The sequence below is a fragment of the Macaca nemestrina genome, chromosome 7 (assembly GCF_043159975.1).
Source record: "Macaca nemestrina isolate mMacNem1 chromosome 7, mMacNem.hap1, whole genome shotgun sequence".
Classification (NCBI taxonomy): Eukaryota; Metazoa; Chordata; class Mammalia; order Primates; family Cercopithecidae; genus Macaca; species Macaca nemestrina.
This window is the reverse complement of record NC_092131.1, coordinates 24,257,312-24,270,498: the sequence shown is the minus strand read 5'-3', so window position 1 is coordinate 24,270,498 and position 13,187 is coordinate 24,257,312. Positions and strand designations below refer to the sequence as shown.

The window sequence follows — 13,187 nt, the reverse complement described above, 5'->3', positions numbered from 1 at the left end:
CTCAGATGGAGATGAGGAACTTGTTGGGACTGGAACCAAAGTGACTTTTGTTATGTTTTAGCAAAGAGACTGGTGGCAGTTTGCCCTTGCCTAGAAATTTATGGAATTTTGAACTTGAGAGAAATAATTTAGAGTACATGGCAGAATAAATTTCTAAGTAGCGATGCATTCAAAAGGCAACTTGGGTGATGTTAAAAGCGTTCTGTTTTAAAGGGAAACAGAGCATGAAGATTCAGAAAATTTGCAGCCTGATGATGCAGTAGAAAAGAAAAACCCATGTTTTAAGGAGAAATTTAAGCCAGTTGCAGAAATTTGCATAAGAAGAAAGGAGCCTAATGTTAATCCCCAAGACCACGGGGAAAATGTCTCCAGGGCATGTTAGAGGTCTTCACCTGCAGCCCCTCCCATCACAGGTCAGCAGGCCAAGGAGAGAAAAATGGTTTCATGGGCCAGGCCCAGAATCCCTGTGCAGCCTAGGGATGTGGTGCCTTGTGTCCAGCGGTTTTAGCAGTGGCTGCAAGGGGCCAACGTAGAGCTTGGGCTGTGGCTTCAGAGGGTGGAAACCCAAAGCCTTGGCAGTTTCCAAGTGGTGTTGAGCCTGTGGGTACACAGAAGTCAAGAACTGAGGTTTGGAAACCTCCACCTAGATTTCAGAAAATGTATGGGATGCCTGGATGTCCAGGTAAATGTTTGCTGCAGGAGCAGGGACCTTATGAAGAACTTCTGCTTGGACAATGTGGAAGGGAAATGTGGGGTTAGAGCCTCCACACAGAGTCCCTACTGGGGCACTGCCTAGTGAAGCTGTGAGAAGAAGGCTACCATTCTCCAGACCCCAGAATTGTAGTTCCACTGACATCTTGCACCATGTGCCTGGAAAAGTCACAAACACTCAACGCCAGCCCATGGAAGCAGCTGGGAGGGACGTTGTCCTGCAAAGCTACAGGGGTGGAGCTGCCCAAGACCATGGGAACCCACCTCTTGCATCAGCATGACCTGGATGTGAGACCTGGAGTCAAAGAAGATAATTTTGGAGCTTTAAAATTTGACTGCCCCACTAGATTTTGGACTTCCATGGGCCCCATAACTCCTTTGTTTTGGCCAATTTCTCCCATTTGGAATAGCTGAATTTACCCAATATCTGTACCCCCATTGTATCCAGGAAGTAAGTAGCTTGTTTTTGATTGTACAGGCTTATAGGTGGAAGAGACTTGCCTTGTCTCTGATGAGACTTTGGACTGTGGACTTTGGGTTAATGCTGAAATGAGTTAAGACCTTGGGGGACTGTTGGGAAGACATGATTGGTTTTGAACTGTGAGGACATGAGGTTTGGTGGGGCCAGGGGTGGAATGACATGGTTTGGCTGTGTCCCCACGCATATCTCAATGTGAATTGTATCTCCCAGAATTCCATGTGTTGTTAGAGGGACCGGGGGGAGGTAATTTAATCATGGGGGCCAGTCTTTCCCATGCTATTATTGCGATTAAGTCTCACGACACCTGATGAGTTTATCAGAGGTTGCTACTTTTACTTCTCCCTCATTTTTTTCTTGCCACCTCCATGTAAGAAGTGCCTTTTGCTTCATGCCATGATTTTGAGGCCTCCCCCAGTCATGTGGAACTGGAAGTCCAATTAAACCTCTTTTTCTTCCCAGTCTCAGGTATGTGTTTATCAGCAGCATAAAAATGGACTCATACAACTGGTCTCCTTCTAAAAAGAGGAGACTGAGACACACACAGAGGAACGACCATAAATATGTGGTGACAGTAAGAAGGTGGCCATTGACAAGTCATGGAGAGAGACCTCAGAAGAAACCAGCCCTATTGAAACCTTGATTTCAAACTTCTAGCTTCCAGAATTCTGAGGAAATAAACTTCTATTGTTTAAGCCACCCAGTCTGTGTTACTTTGTCATGGCAGCCCTAGCAAACTAACACAGCCTCCAAACTGTAAAACTACTAATGTCCCTTTAGGATACGTTGTAAACTATATGTAATGATCTGATAAACATACCCAGTGAGTGCACCATTATCAATTTGATAATATTTCAAAAACTTAATTTCTTAGCACTTAAAAAAAAGAAAAAGCACATCTGCTCTAGAGTTTCTTATAACCCTGATTTCTAAATTTATGGTTTCTAGTGTGTAACTCATGGAACAGGTAGCTGAAGATTAAATACATTTTGATATTACACAATAACTCTAGACTGAATAAATAATGACTTGTAAGTTCCAATATTCCAAACTTTCAAGTATATGCAAACGATATTCTTGTTATCAAGATACAAAATTATTTGTAAGTATTTCTAAATGCATTGTAGTGCTTTCCATTGATGAATGAATTCAAAGGGAAAAGTTGTCATATAGTAATCCAGGTGGTTTTTGTGTTATAAAAAAGTAATCATACCAGGTGTATAGAATCTTCAAAAGAATATCTTCTTCAATTTTAAATAAGGCTGGGAAATACGTGTCCTTTTCTTTGACAAAATAGCATAGTATGTGGTTAAAATCATGGAAGGAAAATATAAATTCTATAATACTGGTTTTAAAATTTTTATTTGCTAACATTGTTGATTTACTATGCAGAAGCTCTTTAGTGTAATTAGGTGCATCTTGTCAATTTGTTTTTGCTACAATTGCTTTTGAGAAGTTAGCCACAAATTCTTTGCTGAGGCCAATGTTGAGAAGCATGTTTCCTTTGTTGAACCTCAAAAGGGTGTTTTCTTCTTGACATTCATTTCATTCTGGGGTTTTTACAGTTTGAAGTTTAAATTTAAGTCTTTAATTCATTTTTGGTTAATTTTTCTAGATGGTGACGGGTAGGGGTTCATTTCATTCTTCTGCATACGGATAGCTAATTACCTCAGCATCATTTACTGAATGGGAAGTCTTTTCGCTGATGCTTATTTTTTTGTTGAGTTTGTCAAAGATCAGATGGTTGTGGGTATATGGCTTTATTCTTGGGTTCTATGTTCTGATCCATTGGTCTATGTTTCTATTTTTGTGCCACAATCATGTTTATTTATTTTTTTTTTCTTTTGTTACTATAGCCTGGTAGTGCAGTTTGAAGTCAAGTAATGTGATGTTTCCAGTGTTGGTCTTTGTGTTTGCAATTGCTTTGGTTGTTTAGCCTCTTTTTGGTTCCATATACATTTTAGAATAGTTCTTTTCTAATTCTGTGAAAAATGATACTGGCATTTTGATAGGAGTAATCTTGAATACATAGATTGGGTTGTAGAATGGCCACCTTAACAATATTGATTTTTCTAATTAATGAGAATGAAATATGCTTTCATTTGTTTGTGTCATTTATGATTTCTTTCAACAGTGTTTTGCAGTTCTCCTTGTAGAGGTCTCCCATCTTCCTGGCCACATGTATGTATTCCTAGGTATTTTTTGTGTGTGTGTGGCTATTATAAAGAGAATTACATTCTTGATTTTGCTCTCAGCTTGAACATTATTGGTGTACAAAAATGTTACTGAATTTTTTTGCATTGATTTTGTATCCTTAAATTTTTCTGAAATTATCAGTTCTAGGAGTCAATTTGTATAGTCTTTAGAATTTTCTAGGTATAGAATCATATCATCAACGAAGAGAGATAATTTAACTTATTATTTTCCTGTTAAGGAGTCTTTATTTCTTTCCCTCGCCTGATTGCTGTGGCTAGAACTTGCAGTGGTATGTTGAATAGCAGTGGTGAAAGTGGGCATCCCAGTTTATTCCAGTTTTTAAGGGGAATGCTTCCACCCTTTGCCTACATTATAGGAGAAAATATTTACAAACTGTGCATCCAACAAAGAGGTCTAATATCCAGACTCTATAAGCAACTTAAACAAATCAACAAGCCAAAAACGAATAACATCATTAAAAAGTGGACAAAGAACATGAACAGACACTTCTCAAAAGAATACATAAAGACAGCCAACAAACATAAAAACATGCTCATCGTCACTAATTATCAGAGAAATGCAAATCAAAACCACAATGAGATAACATCTTACACTAGTCAGAATGGCTACTATTAAAAAGTCAGACTATAACAGATTTTGGCGAGGCTACAGAGAAAAGAGAACACTTACACACTGTTAGTGGGAATGTAAATTAGTTCAGCCACTGTGGAAAGCACTTTGGAGGTTTCTCAAAGAACTAAAAATAGAACCACCATTCAACTCAGCAGTCCCATTACTAGGTACATACCCAAAGGGAAATAAATTGTTCTACCAAAAAGACAAATGCACTTGTATATTCATTGCAGTAGTATTCACAGGAGCAAAGATACAGAATTAACCTAGGTGCCCATCAACAGTTGACTGGATAATGAAAATGAGGTACATATACACCATGAAATACTATACAGCCATAGAAAGAACAAAATCATGTCCTTTGCAGCAACATGGATATAGCTGGAAACCATTAGCCTAAGCAAACTAACAGAAATAGAAAAGCAAACATCACATGTTTCACTTATAAGTAAAACATTGACATAAAAATGAGAAAAAACAGACATTGGGGACTACAAAAGGGAGTAAGGAGAAAGTGAGGCAAGGATTAAAAAACTTCCTGTGGGTATGTTTATTGTGGCACTATTCACAATAGCAAAGACTTGGAACCAACCCAAATGTCCATCAATGACAGACTGGATTAAGAAAATCTGGCACATATACACCATGGAATACTATGCAGCCATAAAAAAGGATAAGTTCGTGTCCTTTGTAGGGACACGGATGCAGCTGGAAACCATCATTCTCAGCAAACTATCACAAGAACAGAAAACCAAACACCGCATGTTCTCACTCATAGGTGGGAATTGAACAATGAGAATACCTGGACACAGGAAGGGGAACATCACACACTGGGGCCTGTTGTGGGGTGGGAGGAGGGGAGAGGGAGGAGGGATAGCATTAGGAGATATACCTAATGTAAATGATGAGTTAATGGGTGCAGCACACCAACATAGCACATGTATACATACGTAACAAACCTGCACGTTGTGTACATGTACCCTAGAACATAAAGTATAAAAATAAAAATAGAAAACTTCCTTTGGAGCTATGCTCATTGCCTTGGTAACAGGGGTTCAATTGTATCCCAAACTTTAGTATCATGCAATATTCCCCTGTGGCAAACCTGCACATCTACCCCCTGCATCTAAAATAAAACTTGAAAAACAATAAACTGCTATTTTGCACATAGCAAAAAAAGAAGCCAAGAGATTTTCATTGTTTTTGACAGTCAAAGACTTAATTATATAACCTGAATCATTCAATTTTATAAAGGAAACATAACAAGGTTGTTTGTGCTCTCTGAAGCTGGCCTAAATGTGTTCAATTTCCCGCACCACAACTTACTACCTGTGTGATATTGGAATAATTTAATATCTAAGCCTCAGTTTTCATATCTGTAAAATGGAGCAAATCAATTTTCCTTATAGGACAGTTGTGAGAGTGAAAAGAGGAAAAGCATGCAAAGCACTTAACACAAGTTCTACTAAAAAAAAGCACTGAACAATGGGACATCTCTTTTAGCCTTAAGCTTACTCTTCTTTATATGCCCTGTGACATTGTGTGGACCTACACAGTCGCCTACCTTCGCTGTTTGGGGAACAGCGATACTGAGAATGTTACAGAAAAGAAAAAAATCATAGATCTTCAGCAGGAAGCAAACCAACTTAAACTCTGCTAATTTCCCTGAAACCAAGTCATTGAATTTATAGCTACATGATACTTTCCTTCCTTGATGAATTTGAATGGCTCTTGTGATAATCAGTGGATTATTCCAGTCTGATGTGAGCTTATGCAATGGAGAATGTCTTCATGTTACTTATATTAACATTATTGCTTCTATTAAGTAATAGAGTAGTCCAGTGTAATGTGAGGAGTTCAATAGCATCATTAGGATTTAAAATAATTCAATAGAGTGATTAGGATTTAAAATAACTGGATGTTGAGCTTGAACATTTTCTTAATTGGTGGCTGCTTTTGGATCAACCATGGTGGTAATATTTTTTACTCCCTGTAGGAAGGTTGTTTCCTAGGGTATAAAGAGCTGTCCCTCTTTAGACTAATAGTTAAACTAACAGGGAGATTAAGAATTCTGTGGGTAAGTTTAAAGTTAACTAAGATTCCATCTTGGACAACCAGCCAGGCCCAGTAGGCTTGTCACCGCTACTCATGAATTTTCTCACTATTTTTCCACATACGAGAACGTGCTCTTTCAGCTGTTCTTGGGTAGCTTGTCTGGTTTTGGGGGACTTAGTTATAGTTCTCCATGTTAAGTTATTTTTTTTGTTTTCTTTGCCTTCCGAACATATGTTTTTTGTTTTTTTTTTTAAATATAGTTTAAGTTCTAGGGTACACGTGCACAACGTTATTTCTAGTTAATACACTATATAGATGGTATAAGGGTTTCTCTTTGCTTTTTAATGCTTGATTTAGTTCTTTCACCTTTCTCTTATGGTACCATGTCTATTGCGCCAGGGTAAAATTTCTATCACCTATACTTCGTCTAAGGTAAGTTGATAGCATTTTTAGTGAGGTTTGGGGCTAGAGTTGGCTCAAAGTGATCAGGTCATGATGAAATTTTCCGGGTGTAAGCTGGATGCTTTGGGTTAAGCTAAACTTTATTTTTGCCAAATATACTTTCCAGTACGCTTACTGTGTTATGACTTATCCCCTCTGTACGTGTGTAGAAAGTTTTTAGCAATAGTAATCTCTAGAATAGTATATGAGGAGGGTGATGGGCAGTGTGTGCGTGCTTCACGGCCTTAGTCAACCAAGCACTCTGCTCTGGGTTTACTGCTACACGCTCCTTGAGCCCTTAGGTTTCATAAACGTTGTCGTGATATTTTCTGGATATAGAAAATGTAGCCCATTTCTTGCCACCTCATGAGGCACACTAACATATGTTTTTACATTTTATGTTTTTATGTGTATACTTGTGCTTACTCCACAACCTTTTTAGGGTTTGCTGAAGATGGCGGTATATAGGCTGGGGGCAAGAGGTGGTGAGGTGTTTCGGGGTTTATCGATTATAGAACAGGCTCCTCTAGAGGGATACAAAGCACCGCCAAGTCCTTTGAGTTTTAAGCTGTTGCTTGTAGTATTCTGAGGAATTGTTTTGTTTATGTAACTACTAGAGTTTAGGGCTAAGCATAGTGGGGTATCTAATCCCAGTTTGAGTCTTAGCTATTGTGTCTTCTAGATACTAAAGCCACTTTCGTGGTATATTTTATTTCAGTTAAAGGTTTTTACAACTTAGATGGAGTTTAACTTTATGAGGGCAGATCTTAAACGTGCTTTACGCCGAGTTGCATCAATTGAGGGGTAGCTGTTGGGGTATTCACTGTTAAAATATGATTTCTGGGCTCTGACGGGGTGGCACGTTAGTCTCTTGTTTTTGGGGTTTGGCAAGGGTACACTTACCTGGATTGATGGTAAGTCAGAGATGGTGGGAGGGAGGGTTTGCGGATCTAATCGGAGATAGTTCTTGAAATTGAGCGTACGTGTGTTGGGCCTACGTATCTATTAAATAATTGTTATGTCCTTCAAGCATGAATTAATTCACACCTTACCGTAGTTATGCCAGGTTGGAATATTCAATATAAGCTCAGCTTCTACAATGGATTTGGTAGGAATCAAATCCGAGTACGGCGACAGCAGATTCGGAGGGGACCAGGCCTTCCGCGACAGTTGAGTGATAGCATCCTGGTCTAATTTTTTACTAAACCCAACGGCCTTTTGTAAAGTTAAAATATGACAATTGAAAAACATTTTGGGCCGGGCATGGTGGCTCATGCCAGTAATCCCAGTACTTTGGGAGGCCGGGGCGGGTGGATCATGAGGTCAGGAGATCGAGACCATCCTGGTGAACACGGTGAAACCCTGTCCCCCTCCTAAAAAAAAAAAAAAATTAGCCGGGCGTGGTGGTGGGCGCCTGCAATCCCAGCTACTCAGGAGACTGACGCAGAAGAATGGGAGGCGGAGCTTGCAGTGAGCCGAGATCAAGCCACTGCACTCCAGCCTGGGCGGCCCAGTGAGACTCCTTCTCAGAATAAAAATTAAAAAAGAAAAACATTTAGACATTGACTTCAAATCTGTCTGTACTTTTATGTCAACAATGCTTTGGGTTCATTTTTATTTCTAAGACATAAGTGTTAAATATCAAATATAAAGAATTAATGTGTATAAAACTTTTTAAAAAATTAGCATCTTTTCCATTTGTAAATGAGACATAGCAATGTTTAAAGTGAGAATAATTTCACTGGTTACCAATTTAATATACTGGAATACATAAACAATTGTATATTGTAAAGGAGCTTGAGCTTGCAGAAATCTTGAGATAAAGCAATGCAGAATGATATAGAAATCAGCCCTTTAAAAACTACCAGGAAAATTATTACCAGATTCATCAAACATAGGACATTTCTTTATTAATTGTCTTTCTGAAAATCTATTACTTATTCATATATTTGTAACTTTTTTTCACTCTACATTAGATTATTTTGTCTTGATTGTTTTTGCCTTTCCCCCACCCTAAGCAAATTATTATAGATTAAAAACAAAACAAAACAAAACAAAACAAAAAACCCTTATTTTCTATGGTCTCCTGACATTTCAGTTGCCAAGGATCTTCATTCAGAGACCATTGGCTGGTAAATTTATAAAACATGATGGAAGACCATAAATTGAATAAGATATTTACAGAACATATTCCTACTGTGTAGCACAGAAAATGGCATAATGTTGGGACTCAGAAAACAATGCCCCAGAGTAAACGCCTTAGAAGCCACAGTTTCTCTCTGCCCTTCTCCCGCCCTCCTGTCTCTGGCCCCTCATTTCCCAATGCTAGCCATAGAAGACACAATCCATCTTCCCCATGGTGGGTCAGAGAAACCCACCCCCTTTTTCAAAACCAGACATAAAACTTAAAAATTTCCCCACACCTTTCTGTGTAAAAACTAGCCACAAAGAAATGAATCTGACCCACTTTATTTGATTGTTGGCCATAAGAACTCACTCTTGAGAAGGACCTTTGCAATATGCAGAAGAAAGGAATGCATGCTCAGGGAAGCCAAGAAGAATCTAAACTGATAGGCCTTGGTGGGTTCCCCTACTTTGTCCATTAGTATTAGATCATACACTTTTTATTCCATCATATATATATATATGTATATATATGTGTATATATATGTATATATATGTGTATATATGTATATATATGTATATATATGTATATATGTGTGTATATATATGTATATATGTGTATATATGTATATATGTGTATATATGTATATATGTGTATATATATGTATATATATGTGTGTATATATATGTATATATATGTGTGTGTATATATATATTTTTTGAGATGGAGTCTCTCTCTTTGTCACCCAGGTTGGAGTGCAGTGGCGCAATCTCGGCTCACTGCAAGCTCTGCCTCCCGGGTTCACGGCTTTCTCCTGCCTCAGCCTCCCAAGTAGCTGGGACTACAGGGCACCCGCCACCATGCCTGGCTGTTTTTTTTTGTATTTTTTAGTAAACACGGGGTTTCACCCTGTTAGGCAGTATGGTCTTGACCTCCTGATCTCGTGATCCGCCCACCTCGGCTTCCCAAAGTGCTGGGATTACAGGCATGAGCCACCGTGCCCGGCCCTTGTTCAATCATATTTTTATAGGGCTTGTCCATACTTCTTTGAAATGAAGCATACAAATGGACAGTTCTCTCGGACTTTTGAGTCTTCATTCTGAATGCTTCCTTGTCATGTAAAACTGATAAAATAAGTTGGTATTCCTTTTCTTCTATTAATCTGCCTTTTGACAGTTGACTCTCAGTGAACCTTCAGAAAGTGAAAAGGAGGTTTTCTTTTGGCCCTTAAAACAACTAAAAGACAATGAGTACAGGACAATTAGTATATCTTCAAAAGAAAACAATGCAATGAACAATATAGTAAGCATTCTTCCCTCCCTCCCTCCCTCCCTTCCTTCCTTTCCCTTCCCTTCTATTTTTCCTTTCCTTCTATTCTTCCTTGGGTTAGTTTCTATGAAAAGTGAATTATATTTTAGCAGTAATGGAGGCATTAAGGAAAATAATCTAAAACTTTAAAATAAGGCAAAGCAGTCGGGTGCAGTGGTTCACACCTTAATCCCAGAACGTTGGGAGGCCGAGGCGGGTGGATCACCTGAGGTCAGGAGTTTGAGACCAGCCTGGCCAACATGGTGAACCCCATCTCTACTAGAAATACCAAAAGTAGCTGGGCGTGGTCGCAGGCACCTGTAATCCCGGCTTCTTCGGGGGAGTGGGTGCTGAGGCAGGAGAATCGCTTGAACCGGGGAGGCAGAGGTTGCGGTGAGGTGAGATGGCACCATCACACTCCAGCCTGGGTGACAAGAGTGAGACTTCATCTCAAAAAGTAAATAAATAAATAAATAAATAAAGGCAAAGCAATGTGTTGGATATCAGAATATGCCACCCCAAATATGATTGTAAATGACTAAATGAGTTCAGAGGATGCCACCCCAAAATATGCTGGTTTGGTACATTATTTTGCTGAATGCACTTGAAAAACATCAAGTTTAGGGAGAGACTTTCTCTGAAATCCACGTGTCCATCTAAGGAAGATCCTCCAAAAAGAACTAAATTGTCTTCAATCCCCTTGCTTCAAGAGGTGCTTCACCAGCTAGGGAAGATTAGCTTTCCACGAGAGACAAGACTGGAAGTCATCACCACACCCAGGCGGACTGTCACAAACGATTATATCTTCCATATATTCTTCTAATGGCCCATTCATTTTCTGAAATTATTGACTATCTTTATGTGATCTATGTTGCCCTCTTTTTCCCTTATCAAGACTATATAGTTTGAGATATACTATAAGACAATATAAAATATTGTCACTGTTTTGGGCTTTCTTTATTATTCCTGTGACGTCCCATGTCTATAGTATTAAAAATTAATACATTTGCATACCTGTTTCTACTTAGTCTGCCTCTTTTCAATTTATTTCGTAAACTCAACCATCAAACCTAGAAAGATAGATGGAATGCTATTCTTCCCCTACAAAATATTACATATTTTCAGTCTCATATTGAAGCGTTGTTTAACAGAACCACCAAGGATAATTTAATTTTCTAGCGATAATATGTTTTTCCTTGACTTACTATTTTTTATTCCTTAACGCCTCAAGATTCTGGTGAAGTTACTTATTAACATTTAAATGCAATTTTTTTATTTATTTTTAAACTTTTAATTGACAAATAATACTTGTATATATTTATGGGGTACAATTTGAGGTTTGACATATGTACATAATATGGAATGATAAAGACAAAATAATGAACATATCTAGCACCTCACATGCTTATATATATTTTTTTTTTGTGGTGAGAACATTTAAAATTTACTCTTAGCAATTCTGAAATCTGCAATATATTATTATTAACTGTAGTCATCATGCTGTGCAATAGATCTAAATATTTATTCCTCTTGTCTAACTTAAATTTTCTACCCTTTGATTAACATCTGCCATCCCTCAACAATTCCTAGCCTCTGGTAATCACCATTCTACTCCCTAGTTCTATGAGTTCAACTTTTTCAGATTCCACATATAAGTGAGATCATACAACATTTATCTTTCTGTAGCTGGCTTATTTCATTTAGCGTAATGTCCTCCAGTTTCATCCATGTTGTTAAAAATGACAGGATTTCCTTCCTTTTAATGGCTGAATAGATTTCCATTGTATAATGTGAGATATAAATATATATATAACGTTTTTATTCATCAAGGAATATTCAGGTGAACTCCACACCTTGGCTATTGTGAATGATGCTGCAAAAATTCATGGGAGTCCAGATATCTCTTTAAGATAATGTTTTAGTTTTCTTTAGATATATAGCTATCCAGAAGTGGCATTGCTGGATCATATGGTAGTTCTATTTTTTACTTTTCCAAAGAACCTCTATATAATTTTCAATAATAGCTGTACTAATTACTAATTTACATGTCTATCAACAGTGTATAAGGCTTCTTCTTCTCTGTGGATGCAAATTATTTTAGATACCCAAAAGGTTATGGCTTTCTTGTTCCTTAGGACCTCAAACCATTTTATATCTAATTTAGAGCCCACTTATTCTTTAGTTTTCACTCTCTTATCATTCTACTGTTTCCTTCATTAATGAGTTAAATCTTTGACATATGCTCATTTTATGTTGTATAGAAATTATCATTACCTCTTAGAAAATTATACTTTTAAGAAAAGTAACAATTTATAAAATAAGCTCATCCCAATCACTAATGAAGAAAATCCATAAAAAGAGAGCAAGAGTTACTTACATCAAAGGAATTCATTGAATGTAAAATATACTATGCTTCTTTGCAACTGTATATTTTCAAACACTAAGCATTCTAGTCTTTCTAAAAGAAATTCATAGACATTATCTAAATCCCTTGTTGAAAGCATTTAGATTTTTTTAATTTAATCTATTTTCTTTCTATTAAAATTAGAAATATACTCTTAGTAACTCATTGGTATGAATTTATTTTCCAGATCCTTGCTGAAGTGACAAATAAGTGATGGAGCTTCTAAAGGGACATAAAAGGGAAAAAAGAAGCCTGGGACATAGATCCCTTGGGAACACTGACTCTCCTGAGAAATGTTTCACAGGAAATGGGTGGGAATGTATTTCACTGACAAATAACTGGAAGGAAGTTTGGAGTGTGATCAAGACCATCACTGCTGGTTCAATTTTGCTTAGAGAACTCCCTGCCTTTTTCAGTTTCCTTCATCATACGGAGATTAGCTGGGCTAAATGGAGCACCTAATCCCAAAAGAATCCTTCATCTGAATGCTCTCTGTTTCAGCGGGAGAGCTTTAGGTGGAGGAAGCTCCACCCCTTGTTAGAGTATTGGGTCAAGTTTCAGTTACCACTCTTTGGGAAAGGACACTATTGACAGGTCTGAGGGAAAGAAAAGGAATCTATGAAAAAGTTATAAGGTGTGTTGTTTTTCTTTTTGTTTTGCTTTTCTGGGGGGATATTTATGTGTTTTTTTGTATGTTTGCTTTTAGCTTACTGGGGAGAAGCCTCAGAAGTAATTTAATTACTGTTAGCAACTAAATAATAAAAAGTCATTTCATACTGATAATGACAGGAGACAGACAAATTCCTAAGCAGACAGGGATGATGTGAAGCCTGACC

General features: G+C 37.7%; 1 long non-coding RNA gene across 4 annotated transcripts in view; it reads right to left on the bottom strand.

Moving 5' to 3' along the window:
- The window catches only part of LOC105467616 (uncharacterized), a 74,346-nt gene extending 66,448 nt beyond the window's left edge, over positions 1–7,898 (bottom strand). For all 4 annotated transcript variants that reach the window (XR_979032.2, XR_011625345.1, XR_011625344.1 and 1 more), the window contains exon 1: positions 7,567–7,898. This is a non-coding gene — a long non-coding RNA (uncharacterized lncRNA). The remainder of the gene's footprint in view (positions 1–7,566) is intronic.
- Between the last annotated feature and the right edge of the window lie 5,289 nt (positions 7,899–13,187).